Raw genomic sequence first — 21887 nt, forward strand, 5'->3', positions numbered from 1 at the left:
TTACAACAGTTTGCTTAGTGACCAAAGTTACAACATCACTGATAAATATGACTTATGACCATTTTTTAGTTACAACCATTGCAACATTCTCTTATGATCTTGTGATCAAAATTCAGATGCTTGGCAATTGGTTCATATTTACGACTGTTACTTTGTCCCAAGGTCATGTGATCACCTTTTGCGACTTTCTGTCAAGCAAAGCAATAGGGAAGCCAGATTCACTTAACGACAGGTTTACTAACTTATCAACTGCACTGATTCACTTAACAACTGCTGGCAGTCGTAAAATAGGGCAAAATCCACTTAACATGTCTCAGTAACAGAACCTTTAGGTTCCACTGTGATCGTAAATCGAGGACTATCTATACTCGAGTGGAAGGGAGAGCTGCGACCTCTGCGCATTTAGGAAGCCCGATCCGAGCTGAACTTTGCAGCGGCGCCCTTTTTTTACGGGCGCCGAATCCAGCATAAAGGCGAAGCTATGCTGTTCGCTCCGCCTAACATGGCGCTCGGGAGCCCCGGCTCGATTAAATGCCCGGTCCTACCAAACCTGGCTACGAGGAGGGAGGGCGCCCTGCTATGGCCTTTTCTGTGCGAGCCGAGGTCGTTTATTAGTTTGCATTTGGCATGACCATCTTCGCGGCGTTGTGCGCGAAGGAGGACCCAAGGGAGAAAATCGCAGCATTTTGGCGTTCGGTTGATCTTCAGGTGACAGTCGAGAGATATTTGTTATGACTTTCCACGTTTGCCACTATTTCTAGTAAAAATGTTCCGCCACACATACATTTACCGTCCACTGCCGGTCTCTCTTTTTTTTTTTTTGCCGTTTTCCCTTTGTAATCTCCGCAGTTGCGCTCGTCCGTTTCCACTAGCAATTTACTGTAAGCCTCTCCCGCCCCTAGCCAATATGGCGGCGCCCGGCTTTTAAAACCCGGCTCGCGGCTTCTCCGGCCGCCCTCGCTCTCTATGGTTCCGTGGAGGTCTGTGGGCAGGGAGCCCCGTGACGAGTGGCTTGGTACGCGACGACGGTGGCCGGCAGGAAAAAGCGGAGTCTCCTTGCTAAAGGAGGGGTTGGGCAATGAGAAAGAGGCCTGCGCTAGGCGCGTAAGCCGAAGGGAGTAGCTCTCCGGGCTGCGGCTGGCATGTGAAGCTGTGCGAGCGAGGCAGGGAGGAAACGCCGGAGAAGGCAGTCGGGTAGGGTAAGGCTGTCGGAAGGACTGGGAGGCGGGGAGAGTCTGGCGGATTCACTGCTTGGGGAGGACGGGAGGCGAGTTGGGGACGCCAAGCCATTGCGGGAGGCGGAGAGGGAGGTTTGGGCCCAGGTGCGGAGCGGAGGAACGTCTGGGGCGACTCGGCGGAGCCCGACCCAGCGCGGCTACGAAGGTCGGGCGAGAACTAAAGGGAAAGCCGCGACTACGCGGGGAGCAAGCGATTCACGGGTGCTGGGAGGGCCCGGAGCGAAGGGAGACAATGGGATCGGCCGGGCTGGAAGTGTTAGACCAGGGGTAGGCAACCTCGGCTCTTTTATGACTCGTGGACTTCAACTCCCAGAATTCCTGAGCCAGCTACGCTGGCTCAGGAATTCTGGGAGTTGAAGTCCACGAGTCATAAAAGAGCCGAGGTTGCCGACCCCTGTGTTAGACGGACGTGGCTCCGTCTAGAGCCGGGGGAGAGAAAAAAAAGAGAGAAGAAAGCGGGGCGATCTTCGAGCTGAAAGGGAGCGCAGGCGAGGCAAGCGGTGCTCAAAGTGGGGGGGTGGACAGCCAGGGACGGCGGGGCCCTTCTGCTTTTGGAGGGGGAGGCTCTGCACCTGTGCCCCGAGATGGAGCCCAGGTCGAGGGGTCGGGCCCGCCGGAAGAAGCGGCGGTTGTAAGGGGGGGCAACCCCAGGGGCTGCAATTCAGGTTGCGGGCGGAGTATCGATGGGAAGGGCTGGAGAGGTAGGTGGTGGTCGTGGAGGAATGTGGGGTTGTTGTTTTTTTGTTTTTTTTCCCCGCTGCCGTTTTGCGTTCCTGCCTGCTGCAAGTTTGTAGGTGGAGAAACCTCTGAGCCAGCCTGGGCTGGGAGGCGGTGGCTTGCTGACAGAAAGCAGGGGCTGGGCTTCCAGAGGCACAGGGCAGAAAGAGTAGTGGCAACAACAACAATGGAGGAGGTGGTTACGAAAAGAAGCGGGCAACCCCAAACGCAGGTGGAGAGCTGGATTATCTGCGTTTAAACGACATAATATAGCGTGAGGTATATACCTGGTTAGGTTTCTCCATTGCCCACTCTCTCTGGTTGCGTTGGAGTACAACTCTCAGTCCCTGCTGCGACCATGCAGATTGGAGGCCTCGGTCATTGTAATTCCGGGCTTGGCACTAAGGGTAGGCGCAGTTGGAGCTCAGTGGCAATTTAGGATTTAAGAAAAAAAACAAAACATTGCCACCAAGCACCCATCGTCCTTACTGGTCCAGACAAGCTAAAGAAAATGATGATGGTCTGTATTGGTAAATGGCATATATGAAGGCCCGGGGCTGGAGGAGAGAAAACTGGGGAGGATGCTATTGGGCTTTATTTATAAATAGCGGATAGGTTCCGGAGGTAAATATAGAGAGACCTTGTGGGTAGGATATCAGATTGAGGAAGGACAGTATAAGTTGATGTGTTCAAATGTGGTAAAACATGGTTTTATGTTAGCATTGTTATTTATACACTATTTTTTGCAAGAGGTAAGAAGGCTTATTTTTATTTTTCCTCTAACATTGGTCTTGTTATCTGGTGGGAAGCTGTATACATCTTTATATTGCATTTCTTCATCAGCTTAATTTTCAGTTGTCTTAGCAAGCATGTTACGTATTGTACTGGATTTCTGCAGCATTTCTCGGTTTATGATTGCAGTTGGTTTTGCTGATGAGTGCACTGTTTCATAATATATCCACCTGTATTATATATAATCTCAGATACAGATACTGAGGGAAACTGTGAGTGATAGTTTGTATCTCGTCTTACAGAAGGCTGAAGAAATAAATTATTTCAGGGTTTTTGAATGCCAGAACAGTTTTTAACATCAGTTCTTATCTTTTCCTAGATTTATAATTCTCTTTCAATTTTAATGTAGTTCTTTCGTCAGTTTTGCTTGGGATAGATACTTAGTAGTTTTTGACCTCATTTAAATTTGGCAACATATGCACTTATAGACTTAAATAATAGTAATTTGAGATAAATGATATCTATGATATTACACCTGTTGCAATGTATGAATGCATGCTGTATATTTATTTAAAAATCATTTGTAAGAAAGTTCAAGTTCAAAATTTCAGTATCATATAAATTTCAAAATATAACTTGAAGTGGACTTTGAAGTAACCATTCGTATTAATACATAGCCAATGGTTCTTTGCAGAAAATAGTTACAACATACTTTAAATGCACTTCATGGCCTGCGTTATGAAAAATATTGATTAAAGATAACTTGCTGAGTGCCAGAGTTATTTGTAATTTTCAATAGGAAAAATGCTCTTTGTGTTTTGCCTTAATTTTAATTTATATTAAATTCTAATATTAGACATTATATAACATTCAGCCCTATCTTAAATGTAAATATCTGAATTTCTACTGAATTTTTGTCAAAGGCTGAAAAACATGCTTGTGATTATATTTTAATGAATTTTGAAAATGTGTTGACTACACAAGTGTGTTGTTATATCTTGAGAAATAGGCAAGCAACAAAATAGCTAATATATATATATACAATACTCAAATGAATTAGTTGGTGGGGAGAGGAGGTTGTGACTTTGTTTTGTTCCTGTTCTACTCCTTTTAGTTTTTTTGGCAAGACTTTTGAACATAATTGCCATTACCTTTTTTTCTGGGTTGAGAGAGTGACTGGCCCAAGGTCACACAGTTGATTTGGAGCCTAATACAGGACGAGAAGTCATTACCTCCTGGTTTTTAATTGGATGTTTTAACCACTACATTACACTGGCTCTCTTCTGATAATGCATGCAAATTGGTTTTATAAATCTATTGTTATTCTCTTGATTTAATAAGAGAAATGAACATGTGGTGATCATCTATAAAGTATAGTTTGCAAAGCAACAGCTTGGGATAAGAATCTGCATTGAGTATTTTGCAATAAAATAAAAACAGAAGCAATTTCCAAATTACAAGAATAACATTATGCATTTCTTATACTTTATAAACAGGTACTTATTTTACTCATCTGTGAGTCAAGATCAGAAGTCAAGTTTGTTGATATGCTAAGATGCATGTGGAATTGTGCCTTGTTACATTTTTTTGATGTTGTAAACGTAGAATAAGAAACATTACCGTATTAAGTTGGTTCTTTAAGATTGCAAGTGATCTTTCACTTAAGTATATAATTTGTGAAAACATACTTCAATGCACTTAATCTGTGGAAAAATTCTATTGGTGAATATATATAATGAGTGTAGCTTTGTTTCATAATTCTTTTACTCTGTCTTTGGTTATAATATATTTGGTGGCCTATATCAGATAAGGTAATTGTCATCAGTTATGGTATACACTGTAATTTTCAACATCATAAAAAAGCTGTTGGAGAAAATGGATCCAAATAGATAATCTTATGAAAAAGTCTTGATTATATCATAAATAAGGTTCTAGTGTTCTCTCTCAAAATCTAAAATGAGATAAAAGGATCAACAGCTCTTTTTTTAAAAAAGGGGAAAATTGCAGTTTTTTAGCTACATTCCTACATCGAGCCTAATGATAAAATATTAGTGACAAATAGGCTCCCCTTGAATACCACGTCACCCTTAGATGGGTGAGGAGCGAACCTTTGATTTCAAAAATGGCTAAATATGTCATCCATAAGTACAACAGTACTACTTCCTTGCTTCACAAACTTCAATTCTTACCAGGGTTCTTGCAGGTGTATTTAAAGTAAGCTAAATGCAACAATGTTATCAGTTTGCAATTTACAAAAATCATTTAGCACTAGTACGGATAGTACACTTTTTCTGGGTAACGCATAATATAGTTATTGCACTTGCATTTTATTATTGAAGAAGTCTTCACTTTTTCCCCTCATGATTATATTACTAGATTAATCTTCTGTATGAGAAGATACGTACTTAAAATGCAGACATAACAGATAGTTGCTCAGAAATGCCTGAAGTCATATAAATCTCTGTGTTAATTCTGATGTGTTTTCAGTTGGTTCACCAGCAAATGTATTCTTGCCATGAAATTACTAGGATATGCAACTTGCTTTTGGTATACTCTGTATACTCTGTATACTTTGTATACTCTGAGGAGGCTTCAAGTGGAATTGTAAGACAGCCTCTGCCAGACAGAGAGCACTAATAATTTCCCCTACAATGTGCTAGTGTCAGCAGATAATCTTACTGCTGGCACTTACAGGGTTTTCATTTGTCATTTATGATTCTATCATAATAGACTACGTATTAGGAAGAAATCATGCCTTTTAAAAAGATTCATATACATTTTGAAACGTCTTTATATTTGTGGCATCGTAACATATTAAATCTTGCTGAGTTCTCTTTCGTGCTTGTTCTTCGTGCTAATTTTTTTTGCTTTTAGAAATTTATTATCTTAGGAAGTAACTTTATCATTTTATCCTCCAGCAGAGTGGTGCAGCAATGGAGTACAAGGGTAGCTCACAATAAACTCAAATTTATTGCTTATAGACTAGGAAGCCAAGCTGACTTCCTTATCAACCCCAAGTCTAGGTGTGAGTTTGAGAACTAGGAACAGCTGATTTTACCAAGCCCTACCTCCCAAGTTCTTTTAGCTGTGACTTTTTAATGCTTTTATGTGGTTCATAGCAATTTTAGTATTCTTGCTAGGATATAGCACCATCAAGGCTTTATTTTATAATATTCTATTCTGCCTTTGCTCCATAATTTTAGGCAATGTATTTAATACTCTATATTAGCTGAAGCTAAATAGGAAGCAGTGTTTCTTATGTTTTACCTAAATTTTATGCTATCACTGAGCATATACTTTGTCTTACAGTCTTAAGCCTAAAAAGTATGGCCAAATTTTCATTCGCTCAAAAAGCCTGGAGGAAAAGATACAGAATTTATATCCCATACATACTTAGGTTCTGCAAAAATCAGATATTTTGCTCATTTGTACCTTCTGTCTTTACAATAAAACAGCAATAAACAGGTTCCTGAATTTAGGATGAAGTGTATCAAGAGAGGAGACTTACTGTCACCTGGCATAAACTCTAACATCTGTCCCACAACCAAGCAAGATACAGTTTAAATACAATCTGTAATCCAAAATCATTTACTGAGCTTCCTTGTCTGAGTCTGGGTGTTCATGATCACTTTTCAGTAACAGTTGGCTTGAGGGCCTGCACATAGTAGCAATCCATAAGGACACCTGTGGGAAAAGTGCTTATGTATAAAATAATTACTCCACATCTGTTTACTAGCCGGAATGTCTAGGAGATTTTTCCATTTATACTGAGAATACTGTGAGATTGACTTTATGGTTCTATTGGTAATAAAGAGGCTGTCCTGAACCATCTTTGGGCTATTTCACACATAATAGGGCGGTATATAAATTTAAATATAAATATAAATAAATAAATAAATAAATCAGACAAGACAAACTTTTGGCCTTTACTTGTGTGTAAAGATGGCCTGAAGATAGAAAAGTTCAAACAATGGTGAGATCATTCCTGATTAAATTTGGATTTAAGGCATCAGTAGCTTTATAATTTGAATTAGGTAGTTCTTCCCCAGAAAATATATGGAATCCAGTACAATCTTAAATGCTTTGAGGGATTTTCCAATAATTAAAGTTGTTGATGTCATTGTCCATAAAGTACAGGTAGTCTTCAATGTCTGACAACAAATGGAGGCATAATGTGACAAGACTAGACTTGTTTTTACAGTGGTTGTAAAGCAAGACACTATTTGTTAAGCGAGTCACATGGTGGTTAAAGGAAACTATTCTTATACATGGAAATGGCTTCTTCCATTGAAGCTGATCTCTGGGAAGATAGTTTTAACTTACAAAAGCGTGATAGTTTTAACTCAAAAAAGTCAGTTAAAACTTCTTAAAACTATTGAGGTTAGGAGTCATGCCCAGCCTGCCCCTTTGCAAAGAATACAAAAAAGGGACCCAACTTTTGTTTTTGGAATCAAGGGTGCTATGTTCAGCTTTGGAAGAGGGCGACTTTGTTTTTCTTTTCTTCACTATAAAGCCAGCTCCAGTGCTCCAGCACCACCCAGAAGCATGGCAAAAGAAGTATTTTAAGACACTGTAGCTGAGTGAGTGGCTTTAGCATTTTTTCTTCTTCATAAAGGGCACAAGGCTGGGCAACCTTGTGGGAGGAGGAAAATGGTGAAGGTCAGTTGACACCACGCAGGGCAGGGCAGTGAGGGTGGCTGGGATGGAGCTTCCAAAGTGTTTGGGGCTTTGTGGGGGAGGTGATTAATTTTCGCCCTTGGAGTCAGGAATTTGGAGCTTCTCACAAGGCAAGCTGCTTTGTACCACTCTGTGAAGCCTAAACCTAACCCATTTGAAGTTATTACTATGCTGAGAACACAACTTTATGGCTCATTTATGACCAGGTAATGGCCTTTGCAACGTCCCTTAGTCATATAATCACATTAACGGTAAGTGTTGTCCCGTGCCTGAATTGTGTTTTTTTTCCCATTCCCTCTCCTTGTAGAAAAGATTAATTGGAGAGAAAGGGATTACAAGAAAGTAAGCTGTTGGGTCCTTGATGTTTTCTAGGTCCTTGGTGTTTTCTAAGCTTTCTCTTGATTTGAACAAGAGAAATGAACGTGCAGCGATCATCTATAACAGACATGTCAAACACAAGGCCCGGGGGCCGGATCCGGCCCGCGAAGTGGTTTCATGCGGCCCGCAAAACCATCCTGGAAACAGTGAGGGAACGTCCCCCGCTGCCTTGGCCCTGGCCCAGAGACCCTCCTTCTGCCAGAGACCCTCAGATCTGTCCCACTCCTGCCCGGGCCCCCATAGGCACCCTTGATGCGAATGATGTAGAGCTGGCCACGTCCATCCAGTAAGCCATACACACTCTAGCCACGCCCACCCAGTAGGCCATGCCCACCCAGGCCACACCCACCCGGCCCCCTGAGGGCAACTGCAATGCTGATGCGGCCCTCAATGAAATTGAGTTTGACACCCCTGATCTATAAAGTATAGTTTGCAAAGCAACAGCTTTGGAGTAAGAATCTGATGAATTGGTGAGCTGATTCCAATGCAGTGATGACATTACTTGGTTTTCTTGCAGACATTTCATTATCAAACTACCAAGCTCAGAGAGCATCAAGGATGCCACAGTTTAATCCTGAGCTACAAATGTTCTTTTCTATCACAGAGTAAGCTGCTTTATCTTCCCCACCTAGAGATTGTGCCGGCAGCCCAAGGATTGGGAGCCATGGGTGAACTATGCAAACAGCTTACTGTACTGTATTCACTTGAAATCTCTTTCTTTCCATTATCTCTGTACTGTTCAGTGAGGAAGGGGAGAGAAAAAGGCAATTTCTGTAGACGATCTCTCTTTTGCCTGATCCTTTGTGATTTATTCGGTGGCAGGAAAAACATGTTAAACATGATCCTTTCCTGCTGTTGGTGTGATCATATGCTCTTGATATGTAGAAGAGCATATAGCTTACTCTTTTGAAATCTCTCTCCATTCTCTCTGCTTTGTGGGGTGTGTGTGAGAGAAACAAGCAAATTCTGTAGGCAAGTCTTTCCTTTGACCACTTTGCTGCCTGTTCAGTGGCATGCAAGCCATGTTGACAGCCCTGGAGTACTGCTAAAAGACCTGGCCTAGCCTTTTTGGAGGCTCTAAAGGGGCATTTTAAGATGTGGCTTTTGACTACACAATCTTGCAGAGTTCCTCTCTTGAGACCTAAAAGTTTTTTTTAAAAGAAATCTAGGTTCCATTGAAACAATAATTTCTGTTATAGTACTTATTGTGAAGCATTATTCTAGTCCAGTGATGGCGAACCTTTTAGAGACTGAGTGCCCAAACCACAACCCAAAAGCCACTTATTTATCGCAAAGTGCCAGGGCCGCATCAGCATTGTGGTGCCCTCGGGGGGGTGGGCAGGGAGGTGCCTCTGAGTGCCGCCTCTGGCACGCAAAAACCAGGGGATGCAAAAATGGGCTACTGTGCTGCAAAGCGCAAAAACAGCCACCGCCACACCACGGGGTGCAGATACAAGGTGCCATGCAAGAACTGGGCAGGGCTAGTGAGTATCACGCAGGCATTAGTCCCGCCCCATTTGCAGCGAGTGCGTGCTCATGGCCCCATGCGCGCATGCATGCATGTAAAATGATTCCCCCTCCCTTTTCTTCCAGTCCACCAATCGACAATGGTTGGTGACCTCTGCTCTACCACCTCTAATCGAGCTTGCTGGTTGGCCGCTTCGCCCCCTTTGTGTTGGATGGGGCTCCTGCTACAGGCGGCGGACCTGCTGTTGGCAGCGGTGGCGTGCATGCCAACAGAGGGGGCTCTGAGTGCCGCCTCTGGCATGCGTGTCATAGGTTCGCCACCACTGTACTGGTCAATAAGGTTCTTAGTTGGGCAAGGAAGGTAATGTTTAAGAAAGAATGTGTGGTTTGACACTATAAGCTCCATATAGTTAAAATCAATTTTTGCAAAGAAATTCCAGTGTACAGTAATAGGAGTTTTTCTGAGCCTTGCCTTCTCCCTTGAGGAAGAGTACCCAGGCCTGTGCAATATGCAGCCTGCTGTCCACCAGACGGGCTTCTGTAGCCTGCCAGAATTTTTTTAAAAAAACTCAAATTCATTGCCACTAAATCCTGCTGCCAGGAAGAATCTGCCACCATGCTAAAAAACATGGTACCAAGAGCCTCCAGTGCCTCCAGGCCTCACCGATGCTGCCTCTTCCAGGGCTGCTTCACTCTGGTAACTGCCAGTAGATTGTTGTGGTAGATATTACTTTGCAGCCCACAATTACAACAACCTGCCTGCAGAAGCTGTGAATGCTCCAACATTGGAAGTCTTTAAGAAGAGATTGGACAAATTATTATTATCATTATCATTATCATTATTATTATTTTATCAAAGTGGTCCCTTCCCCTTACAAGTTTTACAGAGCTGCGTTAACTTTTGTGTGTTACACTGTGAGGTCCACAACGTACTTCATAGTAATTCAACCATAGTAAAAGTTCTTTGAAAACTAAAGCTACAGTGCTCTTTCCACATTCCACAATGTTGGAGGCCTGCTGATTTTCAAGTAATTCGTTTAGGCAAAACTCTAAGTGATTTCAAAGTAACTTTAAAATCTAATTATAAATGTTTATCACTTGTGGCAGTAGTTTGTGTAACTAAAACTAATGGGTTTAGTGGAAATACTGTTTATATTGAAAGAGGAACAGTATATTTTCTTTCAAAATTTATAAAAGATGCTTAGAATTTCTGGAAAAGGGCATTTATATCTAATAGTATGGAGAGCACTGCAAAATAACACATTTGTTTATAAACAATTTATCACTGATTACATGTCATGATGTATTCCTGCTGTTACAGAACTGTTTCAACTTAAACTAATCTGTACTGAAGAGTGCAATGTTAATTTTGGATTTCTACCAGCTTGCAATTGTAATTGTTTATGACACATTTTTCTTGGAAATATATGTTCTGAGAACAGTTAAAAGCAACTTTAAAATATTATAGTTTTTGAAAACACAGAATTTGATTGTGGATCCCATGTAACAAAAAATAAATTTATACATGGAGAGCCATAACTTATTCTCAGTTTATAAAGACTTCCCCTCAAGCATATGTATTGATTATAGTAATTTTAAAAAAAGAGGTCAGAGATTCATCTACATCCCAACATCACATTAGTAGACTCTGCTAAATGGTCAGCACCCTAAACAGTATAGTGGACCTTGTCAAATACATTGAGGCAACAGTCTTTTGTTTGGAAAAATATGTGAAGCTCAGGGATAAACATTTTTCTTAATGAAATAAATTGGATGTTAGGCAATGATATGTTACTTATGCTTAAGCTAAAGAGTTCTCTGTTTTTTAAAAAAAACTCCAAAGATTGTCATTATCAAACTCTGGTCTTTATGACAAGATTAATGCAAGTAAATCATTCCCCAATTAAAAGAATATTCTAAGGACCTCAGAAAGGGGCTACCGATGTTGATAAATCTAGAATGATTTATGATCAGGAGAGACGTATACAAATGGTAAAAATGCTTTGTCTCACTAATTCATCTCACTAATCCATCAGCAAGTCCTCTCTGAAAGTGGTTGATTAGAGGATTCCACTCCATTTTGTGACATATAATTGAAAATTAGCTATGAAGTTTGAGATTGCCAAGTTTCAATTTGCAGTTCTCTTGATTTGCTGTTGCTCTTCTAACGGAAACATAAAATGTAGCTCTAAATCTGTGTGCGAAATTCTGGTGGATCATTGCCTTCAATTAGGGGCACAACCCATTTGGCTGACCCTTCTTTTAACATGCTAGAACAAGTGACCCCTGGAGCAATCTAGGAAACTCTGCTAGCTGACCCAGCATAAGCAATTAAAATGAGCTGTGAAAGTCAGAAAATGATCCTTTTCTCTGGCAGACTTCCATGAGAGCAAAGAATTATTGGTCTGACTTCAGGCTGTTGAGCTACTCCTGGCTGAAGTAAATGTTGTTCCAAATGCTGTGCTAGTTGTATCATTAGATTGTTCAGGATTGTTATTTGTATATTCACTTGCTGTTGGTATTGCAATAATACTTTAGCAAGTTCCTCTGCTGGCAATGTGATGCCTCAAGTATTTGATGCTATCTCCATAACCAAAATAAGATTTGATGTCTCTCTGTTTAGAGTCTAGGGTGGGTTTCAAGATTAATGCCAATTCTTCAGGGTAAGTCAAGTCAGAAACTGTATAATAACAGAATCTTGAAAGCTTTCCTTTTATTTCTCTTATGCCAAGCAGCATAAAGGTGAAGTTGCCTTGAGTTTCTCTCTCCCCTCTATTTCTTCCAAAAGCTAAGTTGACATTTACTTTTAAAAATTCTTACATTCTTTGTTCTAGGTTATCTCTGTACTTTACCTATCAGGTTGGCAGGTAAATATTTTCTCTGGCTTTTAAAATTTCTTGTACTATGTTCAACCCCATCAAAGTCTTTCTGCAGTGTATAAACATGTCTATAGGGTGCCTTTTCCTCTTCAAGTCTTCGCTGAGTCTTTGGATCTTTCCTAGCTCTGCATATGTCTTATACTAACAAAACAGTGTATCACTGCACTGTTCAGTTTTTAGGTTTATTAGCCCACATAGCTAAACAGTTGACTTAAACAGTTCCAGCTTTTGAAGATCATTGGTTTTAATAATAATTAAAAGCATTGAGCTTCAAAAGCTGGAACTGTTTTAAGTCAATCCTTCCAACCATTACCTCAGTTGCAGTCCTCCTATCTCCTTCCCAGAGTCTTCTCTGTTGTCAGTTCAACATCCATAGCCCCTCTTTGTCTTCGATCAGAAACTTGCTTATGAAAACCTTCTGCACTCTTCTTTTTCAGCAAAGCTAGCGTATAGTATTTGTTGCATTTTGGCATGGAAGTTTGCACATATGATGAGCCAACAGAGACGTGATGACTGTAGGCATAACACATTGTGGTTTTGCCGAGTTGGCTACTCTTTTTGATGATAGCTATTGTTTTATTGTATAATGGTAACGGTTTCCCCTATACAGTTATGTCCACCTCGAGGGGCCAGTGCTCCTCTTTGTTTCTTAGCCATGTCATTTTAGAAATCCTCTTCCACTCACAGCTCCTGGCTGAAAAGAGGTGGCAGCAAGAAGACCTTCACATAGATTGATCTCTTGTGTTAATTGTGCCCTTTCCCAGACTCTTTCGTAATAATCTTATAACAGTAAGACTTACAACAGTCCCCAGAAGTGACCCACTTCTTGTCTTCTCCCATATCTTGCTATTCCTGACATCACTATGAAACTTTGACCTGCCTCCACTGTCCCCCACAAAACACAGAGGCTTCCTCCCTTTCTGCTCTCGCCATCTGGCAGAAGACTCCTCCCATTTTACCCAGCATTGATTCATCCCCTGGCTTTCACCCAGAAAGAACAACCAGTCACCACGTTATACAAGGCACTTAAAAAAGACGGGATCACATCTTTTTGCTTTTGTTTTTCCTCACTTCTACCTCCCCAAGGGCTACTCTGAGGGCGGGCAGAGCTGGCCTCTGTGGGGCAAGGAGACCCACATTAGCCTACCATTCTGTCACCCCCTCCCCCCAAACTGATCACCATCCACACCTCCAAAGCTGCCAGCATCCCAGAGAAGAATAAAGTCTTAATGCAGAGGAACCAGGCAATGGCAGGAGGTGTCCAGCAGCAGGTATCCCCAGAGACAAAAAAGGCAGACACCCTGATAGCAAGAGCATCCTACAGCAACACCGGGCAGCAGCAATAGTAATCCATAGCAGATGGTCTTTCCCCGACCCTTCATGTCCAACAGCAGCCTAGTCCAGACCTCAGCCACAGCTGGTTGTCGAATCTAGTCCATTGTTGGCACCTGGTCCAAAAACTGCAGACCATACCATAACAGGATAGTGCAGCATAACCAGCCAAAAGTTAAAACAGTTTGGCAGAAAAGGTAGCCAGGAAAAATACTGTAAATTACTGCAAAATGCTGTCCAAACAGGGGCAAGAAAGGAAGCAGCAAAAACGCTGTAAGACGCTGCCAAACAATGAATACAGCAAGCCCCAACGTTACTGTCCTTCAGCGTGCCATTCTCCTGAAGGTCCTCAATAGCCTTCAAATCCCTAAACCAACCAAGTATTATAAGCGCCTCTCAAATCAAAAAGACAAAAAAATACACACAAACAATAATCATGAGGACAGAGCGAACTTTGTTCCCTCCCTCTTTACTGTGGTAACTGAAAATTGGGGGAGTTGACTGTAGCCCCAATACTTCTCAGAGCATGCCTTAGCCAAATTTTGTTTTTACTAACAGAAACTAAATTTTCAGGTGAAAGCCTTTTCCAATTCTGGTATTCAAAGATCATGTAATAGTGAAAGCAGGTCAACATTTTTGAGTAATAAATTTTCTGTACCAGGGGTCCCCAACCACCGGTCCGTGGACCAGTACTGGGCTGCGGCATGCCAGCAACCGGTCTGGACAAACGAGCAAAGCCCCATCCACAGGATGCAGGCAGCACAGAAAACCACACACCCTCAGGTCCACAAAAAACTCTCCGTGGAACCAGTCTCTGGTGCCCAAAAGGTTGGGGACCTCTGTTCTATACTGTAATGAGTTCATGCTCCACACGAAGCAATCCTATTTCAATTTAGTTCTAATACATACAGTACAAACATTTCTGATTGGGGAATTTTGTTCTTGAAACTGCCAGCCACATCCCCATACCACTAAACAGAATAGTATGATCTGGAGGAGGTTTAGCATCATTTGGAACATTTTTGAATTATTCAGAATGAAATACTAAAATAATTAATAATAATAATAATAATAATAATAATAATAATAATAATAATAATAATAATAATAATAATAATATAATAATAATAAGAAGAAGTAGTTGTTGTTGTTGTTGTTGTTGGAAGGGACCTTGGAGGTCATCTAGTCCAACCCCCTGCTCAGGCAGGAAACCCTATACCATTTCAGACAATTAATTAATTAATTAATTAATTGGGTTTTAGCTTAACTTTAGGGACTGTAATTTAATCATAGTTTTAATTTATTTTAATTTTGTATGTTATGTATTTTAATTTTCCCTGTAAACTGCCCTGAGTCCTACGGGAATAGGGCGGTATATAAATTTAAATAATAAATAATAAATAAATAAGTGGCTGGCCAGTCTCTTCTTAAAAACTTCCAGTGTTGGAGCATTCACCACTTCTGGAGGCAGGTTGTTCCACTGATTAATTGTTCTAACTGTCAGGAAGTTTCTCCTTAGTTCTAGGTTGCTTCTCTCCTTGACTAGTTTCCATCCGTTGCTTCTTGTCCTGCTTTCAGGTGCTTTGGAGAATAGCTTGGCTCCCTCTTCTTTGTGGCAGCCCCTGAGATATTGAAACACTGCTATCATGTCGCCCCTCACCCTTCTCTTCATTAAACTACACATACCCAATTCCAGCAACCGTTCCCTATATGTTTTAGCCTCCAGTCCCCCAATCATTTTGTTGATCTTCTTTGTACTCTTTCTAGAGTCTCGACATCTTTTTTACATCGTGGTGACCCAAACTGGATGCAGTATTCCAGGTGTGGCCTTACCAAGGCATTGTAAAATGGTATTAGTACTTTACGTGATCTTGATTCTATCCCTCTGTTAATGCAGCCTAGCACTGTGTTAGCTTTTTTGGCAGCTGTAGCATACTGCTGGCTCATATTGAAGTGATTGTCCACTAGGACTCCGCGATCTCTCTCACAGTTGCTACTATTGAGCAAGGTACCACCTATACATACCTGTGCATTTGATTTTTCCTGCCTAAATGTAGAACCTTACTTTTTTCACAATTGAATTTCATAGTGCCCAGTGTTCGAGTCTGTCCAGATCCTCCTGTATCTTAAGTCTATCTTCTGGAGTATTGGCTATTCCTGCCAGCTTGGTGTTGTCTGCAAATTTGATGAGTTCCCCATCTATCCCCTCATCCAAATCGTTGATGAAGATGTTGAAGAGCCCTGGGCCCAGAACAGAGCCCTGGGGTACCCCACTACACACTTCCTTCCATGTAGATGCAGTTCCATTGAGGACCACACGCTGAGTACGGCCTGTCAGCCAGCTACGAATCCATCTGGTGGTGATGCTATCTAACCCACATTTTTCTATCTTATCAAGTAGTAGGTTGTGATCTACTTTATCAAATGCCTTACTGAAGTCCAAGTAAATTATATCTACAGCATTCCTCTGGTCCACTAGTTTTGTCACTTGGTCAAAGAATGCAATAAGATTTGTCTGGCATGATCTGTTTTTGACAAACCCATGTTGGCTTTTAGTGATAACTTTGTTCGCATCAAGGTGTTCACTGATTTGTTGTTTGATTATCTTTTCCAGAATCTTCCCAGGTATTGAGGTCAGGCTGATAGGTCTGTAGTTTCCTGGATCTATTTGTTTCCCTTTTTTGAAGATGGGAACTACATCAGCTCTCTTCCAGTCCTCTGGTAGTTCCCCAGTGCTCCAGGATCTTTGAAAAATATAGTTCAGTGGTTCTGAGATCACGTCTGCCAGTTCCTTGAGAACCTTGGGGTGTAATCCATCTGGTCCTGGTGATTTGAACTCGTCTAGGCTGCACAGGTGCTCACTTACCATTTTCTTGCCTATTTTAACTTGCGTTTCTATTCTGTTTTTTATGGCACTGGTTTTGGTAGGTTGGACTGTTTTTTCCCTTTGTGTGAAGACAGATGCAAAAAACGAGTTAAATAGTTCTGCTTTCTCCCTGTTGCTTGTCACCTTCTTGCCACTTTCCCCACTAATGGACCAATCATTTCCTTAACTTTTTTCTTGTTTCTTATATGTTGAAAGAAGCTTTTTTTTGTTATTGTTGACTTTGGTCGCAAGCCTTAGTTCATTTTGAGCCTTAGCTTCTCTCACTTCATCTTTGCAGGCACGGGCTGTTTGCTGATATTCTGCCTTAGTTATGTGCCCCTCTTTCCAATTCTTATATTTGTCCTTTTTAGTGTGTAAGTAGATCATAAGACAAATCTTAAGGTCAGGAATTCCAGTACTAATTCAATACAGTTAACTTGTTCATCATCACATTTTAGTTCTTCTGTGAAAATCAGTCAAACTCTGGTTGCTTTTTTATATACTGTTTTAAATAAAGAGAAAACTTGTATGTTTATTTTATATTCATATTTATTATAAATAATAAATAGTGTCTCGTAATTGAGATGACCAGCTACTAGTTCAGACAATGAATGGTTATTTTAAGTGTATGCTGATTCAGCCATTATGAGCCAGTCCGAAAGAAGAACAAGCAACTCATAATATACAGGTAGTCCTCGGCTTACAACAGTTCATTTAAGTGACAGTTCAAAGTTACAGTGGTACTGCAAAAAGTGACTTTTGACCATTTATCTATTGCAGCATCCCCATGGTCATGTGATCTACATTTGGATGCTTGCCAACTAGTTCATATTTATGACATTGCAGTGTATGGAGTCATGTGATCTTCTTTTGCAACTTTTGACAAAGCAAAGTCAATGCAGAAGCCAGATTCACTTAACCACGTTACTAACTTAACAACTGCAATGATACACTTAACAAATGTAGCAAACAAAGTCGTGAAATGGGGCAAAACTCACTTAACAAAAGTCTCACTTAACAACAGAAATGTTGGGCTCAATTGTGGTCATCAGTCGAGGACTACCTGTATTGAGAAACAGGTGTTTAAACTTGTAGTTGAAAAGTTAAGTGCCATCATTACTTATACAGGTAGTCCTCGACTTACAAGAGTTTGTCTAGTGGCCGTTCAAAGTTACAGTAGCACTGAAAAAAGTGACTTATGACTGTTTTTCACACTTACAATCATTGCAGCATCTTCATGATCACATGATCAAAATTCAGACTCTTGGCAACTGACTCATATTTATGATGATTGCAATGTCCCGGGGTCATGTGATCAATTTTTGCAATATGAAGTCACTGGGGAAGGCAGATTCACTTAACAACTGTGTTACTAATTTAACACCTACAGTGATTCACTTTATGGCAAGAAAGGTTGCAAAATGGGGCAAAATTCAATACCTGTCTCACTTAGCAACAGAAATTTGGGCCTCAATTGTGGTTGTAAGTCAAGGACTAACTGTAATAGATTATCCATACTGCTTGGGTTACAACAATTGGGACTAGATTTTCCATTACTCTGTGATGCTGTTGTAAAGCATGATGTCACGTGACCCTGTTGCTTGTTAATGGCAATCACAGCAAGTCCCAATTGTCAGGATAACCCCAGGATTGCTCAGGTAATTAGGCAGGAAGAGAGGTGGGGAGTGAAGGCACTAGGAGCCTGAGCAGGCAGTGTGAGTGAGTGGGTGCGATGATATCCTGTGTAGTGGGGCTTCTCTGGAGAAAAAGCACCTTCCCTTTCCTTAAGGTCACCTATGCATTCCATTATATACCTGGTAGTATCTGGGATCCTGGCATTTTGTCTTGCACTGCCTGTCCTCTGGAAATCATATCCCCAAGGATTAGCTGACCCCAATTCTACTGGCATTTAGGAAAACTTTAAAAACATGGCACTTTCCCCCTGCATGCAGATGGGAATTGAATTGGCTTATGAGTTGTTGTAATCGTCAGATGTATGTGCATTTATTATTGGTTATTTTTATTACATTTTTATTGTTTTTAACTTTTTTAGATGCTGAAAGTTGCTGTTATGGCATAAATGGTCATAAAAATTAACTGAAATAGATGGCTAGATTAGATATTATTCCATACTCATGTATAGTTAGGCTGAATTGTAGATGCATAAATATTTGAATTTGCAATATTGCAAATAAGTGATTTTGCTTAAATTAAAAAATTATCAGTGGATAAATAAAAATATTTAGAAATATGTCATTTGGTACTTATATACTTTATTTAAGTTAACAGTACTTTTAATTATTTAAAATATATCCATTATGTGGCTGCAGTTTTTAATCAGTATAACAGTACATACAGTTGCCAGTATGTAGTTACAGGTAGTCCTAGTTTAGCAAAAGACTCGCTTAGCTACCATTGGAGTTATTATGATGGTGATGAAGAAATTAACTTTGCAAGCAGTCTTCACATTTTCAGCCTTCACAAGTCTGTAAAGCAAACTACGGGTATGCCTCAACCTATGGCCACAAATGGGACTGGAAGCGCAGTTGTTGAGTGAAGTGGTTGTTAGCAAGAAATCACACAGGTGTTTTACTCAGTGACTGCATTCCTAGCACTCCCAGTTATGATTGTTAAGTAATCATGCAGGTCATTAAAAAGACGGAGTCCCAGGTAAGGAGGATGCCTTGGGATAGGTGCATGGGGTCCCTGGGCAGATCACGAGAATTGTGGCTGCTTCCAAAATGGCATCTGCTTCTGGGAAGACATCATGGGTCCTCCATATAGGAAATGCGGGGTGGTTTGGCTGCTTCTCTTGCCCAAAGGTGATCTTCAGAAAGGGGGAAGTGGACTGAGGCGTGATGGGGAGGTGGAGGATCTAGGATCCTGGGAGGTGGGAAGCAGGCCCTGAGAAGGCCATGTGTGAGCAGAGGAGGTGCTGCAGTGTGGGATTTCCCAGGGCCTCCCCACCCCCTGAGGCTTTCCATTATGGTCATAAGTTGAGGGCTAAGTGTATACTGAAAACCATAAAACATTTGAAACTATTTTGGAAAAGGCAGTCTCTTTCCTGGAAAATGAATTGGGGAAGTAGCTGTTAACTGGACATCTATTATTGGTTTGCCACTTAAGTCCCCTCCCAATGTTCTGTCAACATTGTAAATGTATATGTAAATCTATATAGTTTTAGTTATCTTTTTGGATAAAAGCCATAATTAATGTATTTTTAGTTTTTATTGGAGTCTGTCCAATAGTACCATTACTGTAGTTCAAAATTTTTATCACATGTGGAATTTCTGTGCCTGACAAGGCAAATATCAAATCCAGTGTTTTGATGCTATTTATGCAGGCTGTCGTAGAAGCATTGCATAACACTCTATGACTTCATCCCACCTTAGGTGGTATTTCTGTTAGTTACAATTGTTCTTCAACAGTTCTTGTGTGACTACTACTCGTACATGCAGCTTTTGAGGACAACGTTCTAGCTCTTTTTTTTTGGTACCGGTAATATTTTTGGGTAAAAATTATTGTATAGATGAAATAATGATTATAGTGTGTTTTCCAAAGTGGAAGAAAATAATATTACAATTAAAAGGTCCCAGAACATCACATGAATGAATCCAACATATATGTTGGATTCATTCATGTGATGTTCTGGGACCTTTTTAGTTGAAATGAGTGTCAAAATATTTGTGTGTTCCTGGCATGTAAATGGTACAGAATTTTCTTCATTCTTTACCTCATCAGTCAAAATCTGAAATTAGTACTAATGAATAACATGGTGTGAATAATACAAGCTTATTTTATGAAGATATTTCACAATTCAGCAATCCAGATGTCTGCCCTTCACATAAGAATAGAACGATAGAACGTGGCAGATTAGTTTTATATCAGGTGTATTGAATTGTTTATAAGGGTTATTATGTTCTCTTTATTTGTTTAGGTAGGATAGTATTTTTTTTGTTTCTGCTTCTTCTGGCAAGCTCCCATTCTGTTTTGGCTTATTAATTAATTTCCATTTTTTCATATCTTTTATTATAAGCTGTTTAAACTGAAAGTTGATTTCTTATATTTTGACCTATAGCCCATTGTTGTATGAGCAAACTTCTATATGGGCAACTGAGCTTGCTTTCTTTTTTGTCCAATCCTGGTTTATGCTCTATTTTTCAATACTATATTTTCCTTCCAGTATTTAGTTTCTCCCTAACTTTTGTTTTTAAGAGAATGGTCATGAAAACTAAATTTTAAGCAAACAGTAGCCTGGTAATGATCAAGATGATAAAAAAAACACAGTGTACAAACTTTATATGTGAAAATTGGGAAAACTGAATAAAACCAGTTATAACACCAAAGATTATTGCTTGATTTCCTAAACACAATCCCATTAATATACTCCTGGATACTGCATTCATTTATTTATTCTGCATGGGCTCTTATGGCTATGTTTGAAAAGAAAAAAAATGTCTGCTATGCATATTCAATATATAAACAATTCAGAATTATCCTTACCAGGATATGAGATGGCAGGGTTGCACAGTATTAATGTTTTTTTCTATATGAATCCTACCTGTAGTATGCTGGGTGAGTAGTGTAGAGTAGAGTGTTCAATTTTATCCCTTCCCTAAGTCTTTGAATAAACAAGAAGATGGCCAACCAGCGACCTTCTTGGCTGAATAGAGATATGAACTTTGGTATTTCCAACTTACAGTTTCCTCACTGCATGCGCCTTAAAACTGATGGCATGTGAGGTGCAAAAGATTGGTTTTCAAGGTAGTCTTCAGTTTAAAGATTCTAATTTTCATGGAACACAGAGAACATGCTTGGGGTAAAACTAGATTTTTGCTTAGCTTGTGGTATACTGGCCAAAACATGCCCAAATTGACATGAATGTTTATTTTTTTCCATGCTGTTATGTCTGTCTCTCTGTCTTCTCTATCTCTATCCAAAGTCTGGCACAGGTGACAAGCATTTGGGGAAAACCGCTAAAAAGAAAAAAACAACAAAATATGCCTGCCTTCCCCTCACTCCACCCTTCCTTCTGTAATAAAACTCCATAATATTCTGGTAATGTTCATTTCTAAGAATACAAAAGAGCTGAACACTTTTTCACAAAAATGTGTGAAGGTACTGTTTGTGCTGTTCTTCTTCATTTCAGAATAACAGAAGTGGAAGGGATCTTGTAGATCATCTAGTCCAACCCTCCACCCAAGCAGGAAACTCTTCCTGGTTAACACACTTCGACATGCTATGCCAAGTTACAGAATTTTAAGGATTACAAAGAACTTACACAGATATAGGTAGTTCCTCCACTTACAACCATAGTTGGACTGAAACAACCACAGTCTTGGTTGTTGAGCGAAGCAGTAGTTAAATGAGATGCCATATGACTGCTTTGCTTAAGAGTTGCAGTCCTGCTGCTCATTCAGCAGACTACTAGAGAGAGGGCCTAGGCCCTCTCCTCATCCCACTGAGGAGAATTATCATAAGAACCCTGGTGTTTGCTAGCATTTTTGCCAGATTTAAAGTCTCTTTCAGGACATGGAAAGATTTGCCCTCCCTGCATGGACGGGAGAGGACATCCCTTGATGTGTTGGAAGAATGGAACTC

At 40.5% G+C, this 21887-nt stretch overlaps 1 protein-coding gene across 3 annotated transcripts in view; it reads left to right on the forward strand.

The window, feature by feature from the left end:
• The first annotated feature begins 1004 nt into the window (after nucleotides 1-1004).
• Nucleotides 1005-21887, forward strand: part of SHOC2 (SHOC2 leucine rich repeat scaffold protein) — a 55271-nt gene continuing 34388 nt past the window's right edge. The window contains exon 1 of one of the 3 annotated variants that reach the window (XM_083363800.1): nucleotides 1005-1199. The gene's annotated coding sequence lies outside the window, so the exon portion shown is untranslated. Of the gene's footprint in view, nucleotides 1200-1225; nucleotides 1384-21887 lie in introns of those variants that run through there. The other 2 variants (XM_083363801.1, XM_083363802.1) reach the window with 2 other exon arrangements.

The sequence above is a fragment of the Vipera ursinii genome (genome assembly GCF_947247035.1).
Source record: "Vipera ursinii genome assembly, chromosome: 5".
Lineage (NCBI taxonomy): Eukaryota > Metazoa > Chordata > Lepidosauria > Squamata > Viperidae > Vipera > Vipera ursinii.